Source organism: Candoia aspera, chromosome 3, assembly GCF_035149785.1.
Source record: "Candoia aspera isolate rCanAsp1 chromosome 3, rCanAsp1.hap2, whole genome shotgun sequence".
NCBI classification, from domain to species: Eukaryota; Metazoa; Chordata; class Lepidosauria; order Squamata; family Boidae; genus Candoia; species Candoia aspera.
The window spans coordinates 154582883-154598310 of record NC_086155.1 but is presented as its reverse complement, the minus strand read 5'-3'; positions in this window follow the sequence as shown (position 1 = coordinate 154598310).

Genomic DNA, 15428 nt, shown 5'->3' with positions numbered 1-15428 from the left:
TCTTTGGAAGACTTTACTTGTTTTTCGATGTCTGTTTCCAACTTTACAGATGTTGTAAAACTGCTTCTTGTCTGTTCTAACAGCTCTTTGAAACTGTTAAGTTCCTTTCTGAGATTTTTGTCTTTCTTGGCTTTGGCTTTGGCTTCTCTTCTCTTCTCTTTTCTTCTTGGCAATTTCTGTGGTTTGTTCTGACATCCAGATTGCTTTCTTCTGTTCCTTCATTCTTGGCAGTCTATGTTCACATTCATCCTTAATGATTTATTTTGGTTCATTCCACAGTTCCTCTGGTTCTCTATCAATGAGATTCAGGACTTCAAAATGATTCCTGATGTTCTTCTTGAAAATGGTGGGTACATGCTCAAGGTTGTATTGTGGAAACTGGTTGGCGTTCTTCTTCATCTTTAGTTTAACTTGGAACTTACATGAGCAATGAGCAAATCTGATTTACATCTGATGATGTCAATGTATATAGGTGTCATTTTGGTTGTTTGAAGACTGTATTAGCAATGAAGAAATCATTGGATTAGCAGAAGTTGGTAAGTTGTCATTCTGCATTGTTTCGGTTTCCAAGACCATATAACTCAATTATATTTTCCTCCTCATTTTTTCCAACTTTGGCATTCCAGTCTCCAACCACAAGCAGTAAATCTTGCTTTCATGATTTCAATTTCAGATTGAACTTGACCATAAAACTCATCCACTCCTCTTCTTCTGGCTTAGTGGTTCTCAGCCCTTCAAGGAAACCAAAGTTATGAATACTAATACTTTTAATATAAAGTTACAGTAACAGAATCTTAGATGTATGCTTCTCACCTCCCTCCCTCCCTTTATCTTCATGAGAACTAGGGAGGGTCACGTCTGAGGCACGTTCTCAAATTACATTTCTAATCCAGACTCAAATTTCTTTTATCTGACTGTTGTCTTGGTTGCAGCAGGTTCCTCCTATTCTTCAAGGTTATTTCTTCTTCCCATTACAGTGGTAGGAGCATAATCTTGGATAATTGTCATATTAAAGGGTTGTCACAATGTCTAATTGATATTATTAGGCAATTAACTGCATTGTTCTTGCTATGCGCATCCTAACGAAGAAAGCAACACCATTCCTTCTTTGTTTTTCATGTCCTAAGTAGTAAGCAGTATGATCTTCTGACTGAAAATGTCCAATCCCTGTCTATCTCAAACTACTGATGCTTAAAATGTCAATTTGTTGTAATTTCATTTTGTCTTTCATTGTGTTGAGCTTTCCCATGTTCATGCTTCCTCTGTTCCATGTTCCCACTGTAATTCTGTCATTGTAGCTTCATATTTTCTTTTCCTGCATGGCAATATCAGAAATTAGACATCCGAAAGGTTTAATTTAACTCTGTCATAAACATAATTAGTACTCTGAAAGATTCTTTGCTCTTTCTCAATATATAGAGAGTATGTTGTTGTTTATTCGTTTAGTCGCTTCTGACTCTTTGTGACTTCATGGGCCAGCCCACGCCAGAGCTTCCTGTCGGTCATCAACACCTCCAGCTCCCCCAGGGACGAATCCATCACCTCTAGAATATCATCTATCCATCTTGCCCTTGCTCGGCCCCTCTTCCTTTTGTCCTCCACTCTCCCTAGCGTCAGCATCTTCTCCAGGGTGTCCTGTCTTCTCATTATGTGGCCAAAGTCTTTCAGTTTTGCCTTTAATAGCATTCCCTCAAGCGAGCAGTCTGGCTTTATTTCCTGGAGTATGGACTGGTTTGATCTTCTTCCAGTCCAAGGCACTCTCAGAACTTTCCTCCAACACCACAGTTCAAAAGCATCGATCTTCCTTCGCTCAGCCTTCCTTATGGTCCAGCTCTCACAGCCATATGTTACTATGGGGAACACCATTGCTTTAACTATGCGGACCTTTGTTGTCAGTGTGATGTCTCTGCTCTTGACTATTTTATCGAGATTTGTCATTGCTCTTCTCCCAAGGATTAAGTGTCTTCTGATTTCATGACTGCAGTCAGCATCTGCAGTAATCTTCGCACCTAGAAATACAAAACCTTTCACTGCTTCTACATTTTCTCCCTCTATTTGCCAGTTATCAAGCAAGCTGGTTGCCATAATCTTGGTTTTTTTGAGGTTTAGCTGCAAGCCAGCTTTTGTACTTTCTTCTTTCACCTTCATCATAAGGCTCCTCAGTTCCTCTTCGCTTTCAGCCATCAAAGTGGTATCATCTGCATATCTGAGATTGTTAATGTTTCTTCCAGTGATTTTAACTCCAGCCTTGGATTCCTCAAGCCCAGCATGTCGCATGATGTGTTCTGCATACAGGTTGAATAGGTAGGGTGAGAGTATACAGCCCTACCGTACTCCTTTCCCAATCTTAAACCAGTCCGTTGTTCCATGGTCTGTTCTTACTGTTGCTACTTGGTCGTTATACAGATTCTTCAGGAGGCAGACAAGATGACTTGGTATCCCCATACCACTAAGAACCTGCCACAATTTGTTATGGTCCACACAGTCAAAGGCTTTAGAAGAGTCAATAAAACAGAAATAGATGTTTTTCTGAAACTCCCTGGCTTTTTCCATTATCCAGCAGATATTGGCAATTTGGTCCCTAGTTCCTCTGCCTTTTCTAAACCCAGCTTGTACATGTGGCCATTCTTGCTCCATGAATTGCTGAAGTCTACCTTGCAGGATCTTGAGCATTACCTTACTGGCATGTGAGATGAGTGCCACTGTTCAATAGTTTGAACATTCTTTAGTGTTTCCCTTTTTTGGTATGGGAATATAAATTGATTTTTTCCAATCTGATGGCCATTCTTGTGTTTTCCAAATTTGCTGGCATATAGCATGCATTACCTTGACAGCATCATCTTGCAAGATTTTGAACAGTTCAGCTGGGATACTGTCGTCTCCTGCTGCCTTGTTATTAGCAATGCTTCTTAAGGCCCATTCAACCTCACTCTTCAGGATGTCTGGCTCTAGCTCACTGACCACACCATCAAAGCTATCCCTGATATTGTTATCCTTCCTATACAGGTCTTCGTATATTCTTGCCGCCTTTTCTTGATCTCTTCTTCTTCTGTTAGGTCCTTGCCATCTTTGTTTTTGATCATACCCATTTTGGCCTGGAATTTACCTCCGATGTTTCTAATTTTCTGGAAGGGGTCTCTCGTCCTTCCTATTCTATTGTCTTCTTCGACTTCTGTGCATTGCTTGTTTAAAAATAATTCCTTATCTCTTCTGGCTAACCTCTGGAATTTTGCATTCAATTGGGCATATCTCCCCCTATCACTGTTGCCTTTTGCTTTCCTTCTTTCTTGAGCTACTTCTAGTGTCTCAGCAGACAGCCATTTTGCCTTCTTGGTTTTCTCTTTCTTTGGGATGTATTTTGTTGCCACCTCCTGAACAATGTTGCAAACTTCTGTCCATAGTTCTTCTGGGACCCTATCTACTAAGTCCAGTCCCTTAAATCTATTCTTCACCTCTACTGCATATTCCTTAGGGATAGTAGTGAGCTCATATCTAGCTGATCTGTGGGTCTTTCCTAATCTCTTTAGTCTGATCCTACATTGTGCAAGAAGAAGTTCGCGATCGGAACTACAGTCAGCTCCAGGTCTTGTTTTTACTGACTGTACAGATGTCCACCACCTTTGGCTGCAAAGGATGTAGTCAATCTGATTTCGGTGTTGTCCATCTGGTGAAGTCCATGTATAAAGCCGTCTCTTAGGTTGTTGGAAGAGAGTGTTTGTTCTGCAGAGTGAGTTGTCTTGGCAAAAATCTATCAGCCTATGTCCTGCTTCATTTTGTTCTCCCAGGCCATACTTACCTGTAATTCCAGGTGTCATTTGACTGTCCACCTTAGCGTTCCAGTCTCCCATGATGAAAATAACATCTCTTTTAGGCGTGTTGTCCAGTAGGTGCTGCAGATCCTCATAGAACTGCTCTACTTCAGCTTCTTCAGCATCTGTGGTTGGGGCGTATATTTGGATCACTGTGATGTTAGATGGCTTGCCCTGAATTCGAATTGAGATTATTCTATCATTTTTTGGATTGTATCCAAACACTGCTTTAGCCACTTTACTATTAATTATGAAGGCTACTCTATTTCTTCTGTGGTCCTCTTGTCCACAGTAGTAGATCTGGTGGTCATTTGATGTGAAGTGGCCCATTCCAGTCCATTTCAGTTCACTGACGCCCAAAATGTCTATCTTTAATCTTGACATCTCACCAATAACCACATCCAATTTGTCCTGGCTCATATCTTACATTCCAGGTTCTGATGGTGTGTTGATCCTTAGAACATCGGATTTGCTGTTCACCACCAGTACCTTCGGCCACTCACCGACCTTTCGGCTTTGAGCTAGCTGCGTTATCACGTCTGGGGCTAGTTGAACTCATCCTCTGTTCCTCCCCAGTAGCATTTTGACCATTTTCCAACCTGGGGGTCTCATTTTCCGATGCTATACAGACATATCTCTAGTTGTACTGATCCATTTAGTTTTCACGGCAAGAATACTGGGGTTGGTTGCCATTACCTTCCCCAGGGATCGCATTTAGTCTCTGTCATGACCTTCCTGACTTGGGTGGCCCTTCATGGCTTAGCTCATGGCATCACTGAGGTGCTCAAGCTCCAGCACCATGACAAGGTAACAATCCTTTGCTGAAGATAGAGAACATACTCAGTATAAAAGTCTAGAGAGGTAGGACCTAATAATGTAATGAATAAAAATTAACATCGATTATGCAAATAAATAAGTTTTATATGTATAATAAAACATGTTTTCTAAAAAGAGATAAGTATCGCCTGTCTGAGTCTCTCGTCATGCCTAAAAAGGACCTATGACAGCAGGAGACCATCAAAGGCTATCGAAACAACTGCTCCTCCACTTCAACAAATGGAAGAATAGGTTGATTCTTAACAAAGCAGGATCCTTAACAAAGCAGTCTCAGAGACACATTTAGTTGAGGATATGATTGTAGTGAAGTACCCTCATAAGGCTTCTAACAGTCTTATTTGCTGTACATCACAGGGCTATAAATACTTAACAGGCTGGGCTGTTCTGATGATTTATTCTATATAAATCAGCTACTGTAACTATTCCTTCATCTCAAGCTGGTTGTTCCAAATGCATTTAATTCCAACTCTCATCATCCACCATTATCACATACAATCATCTTGCTGGTAGGAAATGACAATTTTAACTTACAAGGGTTCAATGAAAAATAATGCCTCCAGTGTTGTAAATCATTAACAGATGGCAGTACTGATGTGCTAGAAGCTCTGACATGTTCTTTAGCATCTGTTCTTTCTTTTCAGTTGATAGGAAGCTGCTGTGAAAAAGATTGTGTTGCTATTGTTCATGAAATTGAAGTCTGCTGTGAGTACTTGTCAGTGTGCTTTAAGCAACATACTTTCATTGCATTTTTTACTACTGGAGTCTCTCCAATTGAAATTAACTGCCAAATGCAAGTTGTTGATAATGTCTGCATAGACATGAGGACTGTGCATCACTGGGCCAAAAAATGTAAAGATGATGAAGGGGAAGAGCTAATTTGTGTGATCAAAAATGAAGTGGACACCCTGTAACAGCAACTGAGTTTCACATGAGTAAGGTGATGAACTGATTAAGTATAATCAGGGGATCACTCAAAGGGAAATTGCTGTCAAGTTTGGCATTTCACAAGAATGTGTGGGTCACATTACTGATTTTCTTCAGTATTGGAAGGTTTGTGTAAGATGGGTTCTTCACATGCTGATGGCAGAGATGAAAAGTTCAAGAACTGAAATTTGCCAGCAGTTGTTGTCATGCTACAAAAACGAAGGTGAGGAACTTCTTCATGGCGTTGTGACAACCAACAAAACATGGGCTCATCATTATGACCCATATCACAAAGCTTAATCTGTGGATGGAAGCAAGGGGGGGAGAGAATGAAGCAGTGGCAGGAAAACTAATGGTTTTGGGGGATGCAGATGGTGTTATATACATGGATTTCCTTGAAGCTGGCACCACTATAAACTCAAGGTGTTATCTTGCAATACTCAGAACTTCAGAACAATGATTAAGTAATGTTCAAAAGCCCCAAAAGGAAACTTTGCTGCAACATGACATCCTTAGGCCTCACACCTCACAAGCCAGCCAAGAAGTAATTGCACAGTTGGATATCACTGTTTTACCCCAGCCACCATACAGTCCAGACTTGTGCCATGTCACTTTTCACCTTTTCCCAAGTTGAAGGAATCCCTTTGCAGGAATCTGTGTGATGTAAATGAAGAGGTGGGTTTTTAGTAAGGTTATGAGATGTCCAGCAAAAGGAGGACATGTCCTTTGTTTTTGTCTTCATGTCCTTCATCTGGCAGGTATAGCTTTAGATCAAATATTATCCAGCTTTTTGAGCATCTAACAAGGTATCTCTTCCTGAGCAGCTTTCCTCTGCAGCACAGTGCTTCCCTAATAAGTGCTAACTACAAGTTAACAAGCTCTGTTGTGTGACTTTAATTAGTTCATTACTCTAGTACCCTCCAGCTGGCTTGGGCCGCTGCCTGAAATTGACAAGTCCTTAATCAGTTACATGCCGAAGGCCTTTGCTTCCTAACCAGCTCTAGCATATTCCTGAGATCGAAAAACCAGTCTTTCTGATGCTGGAAAAAGAAATTTCATATATATGTAGGGATATGTACTTGTTTTTTGTAGTTTTTCACTGTAATTTTTGTTGCAGATGCCAAGAAATTTAAACAGTTATTGTGTCCTCCTTTCCCCCTATTTGTCCTCCTTTCCAGTTGTCCATGTCCTTCTTTGCCTGTTCAAATACCTGGTAACCCTAACTGTTAGGGTCTGATTGAAGAGACAAGGTGTTATTCTTTCATTGACAGACGTGGGAAGCACATATTTCATTTATTAAAATAACCCCATTTAAACTAAAGTTATAGAGGTGGAGGCATTCCTTTTCTTTTTTTACAGTAAATTTTATTAAGTTTCAAGAAAAAGAATAAAAACTACAAAAGAAAAACTACAAAGAAAAAAAACTTAAAAGTGCAGAAAGACAATTGATTTTTTTAAAAAAATTACAAAAAGATGTGGCTTCCAACTTTTAACAGCGAAGATATACAAAATTTCCATAATCAATCTCTTACTCTATATTAAAACAAAACACCACATTATTTCTATAAGTCATTCCACTTCAACACATAATAAAAATTACTAAGTACAGTTACTCCTCCCCCTTATATTAAAATAAAGAAAAAAAATCATAAACCTCCTAAACAACTTTCTTCCCTCCAAAAGATAAAACATATTTAATTATTCCCTTCCTACCACTATTCTATACATTTCTGTCTACTATAATAAGAATCAAATTAAAAAGCACATAAGTTGTCTGCTATTATACTTAATACTACAACCATTTTAATAATCCCAACCTTAATAAACCCAAAATCCAAAGACAATTCAAAACAGTAATTCCATATCTTTAAAAGGGAATAACATCAATCAAATCCTTAAAGCAAATGAAATAAGTATTCTTTAACCCTAATAAAACAGTTTTAATAATTTTAATCTTAATAACCCCCCCAAAAAGCCAATTCAAAAGAGTAAATCCAAATCTTTAAAGGCAAATAGCATCAATCAAATCCGTAAAGCAAACCAGATGAACATTCTTCAACCCTTATCCCACTTCAGAATAAACCAACACAGTTACATATCCCCACAATGTGCACAGAACTTTCCTCTTGAAAGAATCAAACAGCCCAACTGACCCCCTCAAAGATTCCAATGTTTCTATCACTCTCAAATTCCTCAATTTCATCCACCACATCCCCAGCCTGATGGCACATTTTAGATCTCGTATTTTCCACAATGTCCTGCATATCTTGCATAAAAGCTTGATAGAAGTCAGAAGAACTCTGTTTAAAATCCTGGTGAAGGTCAGAAAAAATCTGTTTGAAATCCTCCGTGTCTCACACAGTAGATTAGGGCTCCCTCTAGGAGCTTAACCAGTGAAAGTCAAAGATAGGGAAGAGTTCCAAAGTGTGTTTACATAAAGTGAGAATGAAATAGCAGAATGTTGTCAAGGGAAAGTGAAAACAGAAAGCCGAAGATTCAAATCAGCAGATTCAGTGTGTAGGAAAATGCTAATATCTTTAAATTTAACACAAAAATAATAACAGGAAGACAATTGTTTACTCTCAGCCTTTGGAATTTCCTTTGGAAGGAAAATGAAATCCAAAATTTAAAAGAATTTTTTTTTAAAAAGTAATCCCAAAAATAATGTTAAGCACTGAGAGAACCAGCTTCTTCTCACTGTAGAAAGCCTCTCTTGGGGTTCATATACTTAAAAAAATATACAAATTGGTGATTTAGAAATGGGATGGCCAGTCTTAGTGTCCCTTCAAGGCTACAGTGTGGCTTGGAAATGGTGATGTCCCAGCCTCCCAGCTGCTTTTACCAGTCGAGCACAAAATGCTGTTTGCAATCTTCTGGCTGCAAGCAGCCATCTAAAGGACAGATGGGATGATTCCAAGTATTCTCCTTGATCCAGAGAACATTTCTGGGCTTCAGGAAAACCTGCCTGAGCCCAAAAAAAGATACCATATTGTCAGCAATGCCCGCTGAACCAGTGGGCACAGCTGTTCAGTCCACCATTCCCACCCGAAGCCTGAGGCATTCCTTTTCATTCAACCCTTGTAGCATGTCTTAAGAACATCAAATTGGGAAACAAGGGTGGAATTTGTTGCCAGGCATGTTGCTGGTCATTTTAAACTGAGATGGATGCATGTGAGGCTGAACAGATGGTGCTTTACTAAATCTCCTAGCACCCCTCACTACTGATCTGGTTGAGCTTACTGGGAGTCATCGTTCAGCAATATATGGAGGGCCATATGTTGTGCATCCATACAGATATTACTGACAAAATATACTTTGACATTTCATGTAGAAAATGACAGAGTTATTCCATTCTACTTATTAAAATGGGGGCACAATTCAAAATGGAGAAGAGCATATGTACCTTAAAAGAATGTACGTATCTTGGATTCTGTCACCATGTGAAATGTTTGATGTATTTACTCTTATATGATATAGACAATCTGAAGAGAAGCAACAGCAGATCACCAAAAAGACAAATATAAGAGGCAAACAATCACATTAGACACAGTACCTTCTGGAATGTAGGCTGCGATCATCCAAAGTGCATAGGATCTGAGCCTTTCAGATCTTAACAAATATGCATGTTCCAGAAAGTCAACTGGGTTTAACAGCATGGGGGCATCTTTCACAGTTGGAACGGAAGGTGAAAAATAAAACAACATCAGAAGCAGATACTCCACTCCTGCTGAGTTCTTCCATTTCCACTGGTGAGATATCAAGCAGGCCCAGTAAAGTGTTTGGAAATGTGTATGCGGCTTGTGCCAAGAACACAGGGGGATAAATTGCAGGCCCAACAAGTGGGAACTAAGGTCCCTGGAAGAAGATGTACCAGCTGTACATTTCAAATTGCAATCCACAGTTATTTTCAACCTTATTTCTATCATGATATGCTAATGATGCAGACAGTGAAGCAGCAAATACGGGGAAACTGGTAATGAGATAGTTAAATGGCAGGTATTATAGGAGACTGAAGGCAAAAGGCTTACTGGAAGAAAGGAGAATGAAAGCATGTCAGCAGGAAAAGGACTCTCACTTAATGGTGTATAGAAGAGCTTCCTGATAGGAGGAAATTGAGCAATTTTGAAGGAAAAAGGAAATGCTGAAAGTTATTGAGAGAGGATGTCATGTTCTCATTCCAATGTCTGGTTAACATTGTAACGTTTCACATGTCTTTTTCTGTTCCGGGTTCCTTCACCCGGGGTTTTTCCATTCCTTCGCCCTCCGTTGTTTGGAGGGCTTGGAATGCATGTTTGGGTTTGCGCTCCTGTTCAAGGTTACTTTCCCAGGCGCGTCTAATGGCTTCTAGCACCTGGGAGGGGGAGCGTCCTGACGGGCGATGGGGCGGGATCTGCTTACAAGCAAGGCTTTTAAGTTTGTATTTGGCGCGCTTTTGCTCATTCTCAGCTTTCTCTGTATTTGCATACTATTCCTTTAATAAATCAGTTATCTTTAAGCCCGAGCTTGTGAGACTGAGTATTTGGGTTTAGGCAATCGTTACATAAAGCTGAGAATCATTTTATCCATTGTCCGCTAGCCCCATCCAATCATTGGATAAGAGGGAACGCTAGCGATGACAGAACCTCAACTTCGCGCAAGTGAGGGAAGCGAAGAAGAGCGGGAGGCGGCCAAAAGCCGGCCAGTGCTAACTTCGAGAGCGCAAAGAGCAGCACGTCGGGAGTTGCGAGATATCCAATTGGACGAGCTGCTGATATCCATGCAGGAGAGTCTCAGGAGTGAACATAGAACTGTCATGGAAAGAGCACAGGGGAGGGGGTCTCCACAATTGACCTGGGAGCATGAAGTCCCCTTGTCACCGAGGGTGGTGGTAACCAACCAACCCTCGGAGGAGCCGGTCACTCCGGCCCGTATGAGGGCATTAGAAGATAAAATGGATTTAATAGTGACGATCCTCAAGGATCTACCCAAAGAGGATCTACCCAGAGAGGCAGAGCCCACCCCGGAGGATTGGGAAGAAGAGCCGTCACAGTACCCCAGGCATAGTACCATGTCGACCCGGGGGAGAAGCAAGATTCGATCAGACCATCAAGGGGGGGAGCGAGAGGCAAGACCTCCTAGGGATCGACCACCCATGGGGGCTCGGCGCACGCTGACATTCGCGGCACCGCCACAGCCAGCTGAGCCGGCAAGAACCTTCCCACCATTTGGAGTGAAGTTCGATGGGGATCCCACAACGCTCTCCTTCTTTATTACTAATGCCAAGCACTATATAGAAGATTGGGGTCGAAACTTTCGGTCTGAACATGGCAAGGTTAATTTCATTGCCAACAAGCTGAGAGGAAAGGCAGCGGATTGGTATGTGCAACTATGCCAAGCTGAGGCAACTGAGTTAGAGGACTTCGATGACTTTTTGTGGGCACTTAAAGAGCATTTCGAAGACCCCCTAGCTCAAGAAACGGCCAAAAATGACCTGCGGAAACTCTACCAAGGGTCCCTCTCAGTTGCCAAATATGCGTTGGAGTTTAAAGCTTTGGCAGGAAAGGTGGAAGACTGGTCTGAGCCAACAATCATCGAATTGTTCAAGCAGGGGCTTGAACCCGAAATCCTTCGATGGGCTCTGGGCAGAGATGACCCTAAAACGCTATATGGGTGGATTCAGTTGGCAGGAAGCGCAGAAAATGCCCTACGAACCTATGCCCATACCAAAGAGCTTAGACAAACACGTCTCGCTAGAGGGGCGCGCACATCTGGACTTGCCAGCCGCCCCAAACCGAAAACCTGGGAAGAAGAGAGGGAGCAACGGTTCTCCAAGGGTCAGTGCCTCCGATGTGGGAAAGAAGGGCATCGAGCCACGTCGTGCCCGAGACGCCGTCCAGAGGAACGACAGACGAAACCCACGGTAAAGACGCCTGCTCCTGCTCCACCGCGAAAACTGAAGGCAGCCCTCGCGGAACTGGACCCCCCAGACCTTCCCTTCGGAGAAGAGGAGGAAGAGTTGCAGTTCGAACAGCCGGCGGGAAAAGCCTACCACCTGCCCTGAAGGGCGCCCTAGGGCAGGTGGAAGAAACCGGGCGTAACCATGATTCGGTGAGTGGAAACTTCCCCACACTGACTGTTAAAGTTAAACTGAGCTCAAAAACCAAAACGGTGGAAGTGTGGGCCATGCTAGACTCGGGTTGCTCCCGTTCCCTAATGCACCCTGATGTAGTAGCGGCTCTGGAACTGCCCACGTTCCCTTTGCCAAGACCCATGATTTTCACCCAATTGGATGGAACTATGGCGGGAGGGAAAGCAGTCAATCTTTCCACAGGACTGGTCGCCTTGCAGATGGGCTCCCATCAGGAAAAGCTGCCATTTGTGGTAGCTCCAGTGGGGGGTCCTCTGGTAATCTTGGGGATGCCTTGGTTTGTGCAACAAAACCCTTTCATCAACTGGCTGCATAGAACTGTGACGTTTGCAGATGGATTTTACAAAGTACCCGAAAAGGACCTACTGGAGGACATGGAGGGTGGAGGGGTAGCGTATACCACTGTGCAAACGCTTCAACCTCTTGAGGGACTACCCAATCAGTATCAGGATTTTGCTGAAGTATTTGGGGAAAAGGAAGCGGATCGCTTACCACCCCACCGAAAAACGGACTGTGCCATTGAATTTTTACCAAATGTAAAATTGCCTCACCCAAAAATATACCCCATGTCTCCCAAAGAGCTTACCACGCTAAGGGAGTTCATCGACAAAAACCTGGCTAGGGGTTTCATTGAGCCGGCAAATTCCCCGGTAGGAGCTCCTGTCCTATTCCGGCCAAAAAAGGATGGGTCATTAAGGCTTTGTACCGATTTCCGCGGGCTCAATGCGGTCTCAATATTAAATAAATATCCTTTGCCCCTGATCAAAGATATGTTATCACATCTGGCCAGGGGCAAAATTTTCTCAAAACTGGATTTGAGAGAAGCTTATTTTCGCATTCGCATAAGGAAAGGGGATGAGTGGAAAACAGCGTTTAACTGTCCTCTTGGGGCTTTCCAATATAACGTCTTACCATTCGGTTTGTCTGGGGCACCTGGGGTTTTTATGCAACTAATCAATGAGGTCTTGCATGACCACCTATTTAAGGGGGTACTGGTATATTTGGATGATGTATTGATTTATACTGAAACCATGTCAGAACATATCCACTTGGTGCGTCAGGTACTGGCTAAGTTGAAAAAGGCAGAGTTGTACGCAAAATTGTCAAAATGTGCATTTCATCAGTCGCAAATTGATTACCTAGGGTACCGAATTTCAGCTCAGGGCATTGAAATGGACCCTGCAAAAGTAGAAGCTATTGTGGCATGGGAGCCTCCCCGTACCAGGAGACAATTACAAAGTTTCCTTGGATTCTCTAATTTCTATCGGGCATTCGCCCAAAATTTTGCAGAAATCGCCCTCCCCCTTACTGAACTGTTAAAAACTAAAGGACAGGGGGATACGCGACGTTCAAAGAACCCAGGCGCGCTCCTTAAATGGACTCCAGCCTGTCAGCAAGCGTTCGAAGCGCTCAAACAAATCTTTACCACAGAACCAATTTTACAGCATCCAAACCCCTCTAAACCTTTCGTTCTACAAGTCGACGCTTCTGATTTTTCCATAGGAGCAATTCTGCTACAAGCTGACCAATCTGGCGCTTTAAAACCCTGTGCCTACCTCTCTCGCAAATTCACTGAAACAGAGAGAAGATGGCACGTTTGGGAAAAAGAGGCTTTTGCTGTAAAAACGGCTTTGGAAACATGGCGACACCTATTGGAAGGCACTTCAAACCCTTTTGAAGTTTGGACTGACCATAAAAACCTAGAAGCTCTAAGCACCAGTCGAAAACTCAGTCCCAAACAGCTCCGCTGGGCTGAGTTTTTCAGCCGCTTCGACTTCACCCTTAAATTTATACCAGGCAAGAAAAACTTTTTAGCTGATGCACTCTCGCGCAGACCCCAAGATGCTGGCCCAGGGCCAACGGTCCAAGGTACCGTCTGGACCGACAAACAATTAAGTTTGGCAGCAGTAACTCGCAGCCAGACCCGAGCGCAATCAAATCAGCCTCTGGCCGCTTTGCCTTCCAGCCGCTCGCCGCACTTGTCAATTCCTTCCGATTTGCAACAACAGTTGCTTTCCCACCTTAAGACAGATACTTGGTTGCAAACCAATAGACACCTTTTAACTTTCACCGATAATTTTGCCTGGCGCAACGATCGTCTCTATGTCCCCGAGGCAATGCGGAAAACCATACTCCAGCGCTGCCACGATGACAAGCTAGCTGGACACTTTGGCTACGTAAAAACTTTGCACCTTGTTCGCCGGCAATTCTGGTGGCCAACTTTACTCAAGGATTTAAAGGAGTATGTCACTGCATGCCCTGTATGTGCGGCGATAAAGCGCAAACCAGGCAAACCCCAAGGTCTCCTTCAACCTGTTGCCACTCCATCTGTCCCTTGGCAGGACATCTCCATGGACTTTATCGTTGATCTACCCCCTAGTCAACGCAAAACTGTCATTTGGGTCGTCAAAGATTTTTTTTCCAAACAAGCCCACTTTATCCCCTGCGCGTCTATCCCCACCGCCCAACAGCTGGCACGCCTCTTCCTCATCCACGTGTACCGCCTCCACGGTATCCCCGCCCGTTTGGTGAGTGACAGAGGTACACAATTTACGTCACAATTTTGGCGGGCATTTTTAAAACTTTTAGGTACAAAACAGTCGCTTTCTACCGCCTGGCATCCGGAAACGGACGGATCTACAGAGGCGGTTAATTCTACATTGGAACAATATCTCAGAGCTTTTGTTAACTACCAACAAGACAACTGGGTCGATTTACTCCCATTTGCTGAGGTCGCTTACAACAATTCCGTTCATCAAACCACTGGCCAAGTTCCCTTTAAAACAGTTTTTGGACGTGACTTTGTTCCTATTCCTGAACTTCCTCATCCTCAACCGCTACCTGCCACCCTTGCTGACTGGGCAGACTCTCTTAAAGACTCATGGTCTAATATTCTACTGGCTCTTCACCATGCCCAGGCTACCTATAAACGCCATGCCGATGCAAAGCGTTCCCCGGAACCATCCTTTCTGGTCGGGGATAAGGTCTACTTATCAACTAAATTTATCAAGTCCCCACAACCGTCTAAGAAACTTGGCCCTAAATTTGTCGGACCTTTTCCAATTGTTGCTCAGCTCAACCCTGTTACGTTTAAACTTGATTTGCCCCACAACCTTAAACGTTTACACCCTGTTTTCCATTGTAGTTTACTCAAACCCTGCCTGTCGTCGGACCGTTGGCATCCACAACCCGTTCCTCCACCTCCCCTCATGATTGACAACCAGCAACACTTCGAGGTGGCATCCATCCTCGACTCCCGCCGCCTGCGCTCCCGTTTACAGTACCTCGTCCGCTGGAAACATTTCCCTCATCCTGAATGGGTTGCCGCTCCAGACGTACATTCCCCTCATCTCGTCACCCAATTCCACTCTGCCTATCCTGACAAACCGGCTCCTTAGTTTCTTCTGGGGGGGCAATATGTCATGTTCTCATTCCAATGTCTGGTTAACATTGTAACGTTTCACATGTCTTTTTCTGTTCCGGGTTCCTTCACCCGGGGTTTTTCCATTCCTTCGCCCTCCGTTGTTTGGAGGGCTTGGAATGCATGTTTGGGTTTGCGCTCCTGTTCAAGGTTACTTTCCCAGGCGCGTCTAATGGCTTCTAGCACCTGGGAGGGGGAGCGTCCTGACGGGCGATGGGGCGGGATCTGCTTACAAGCAAGGCTTTTAAGTTTGTATTTGGCGCGCTTTTGCTCATTCTCAGCTTTCTCTGTATTTGCATACTATTCCTTT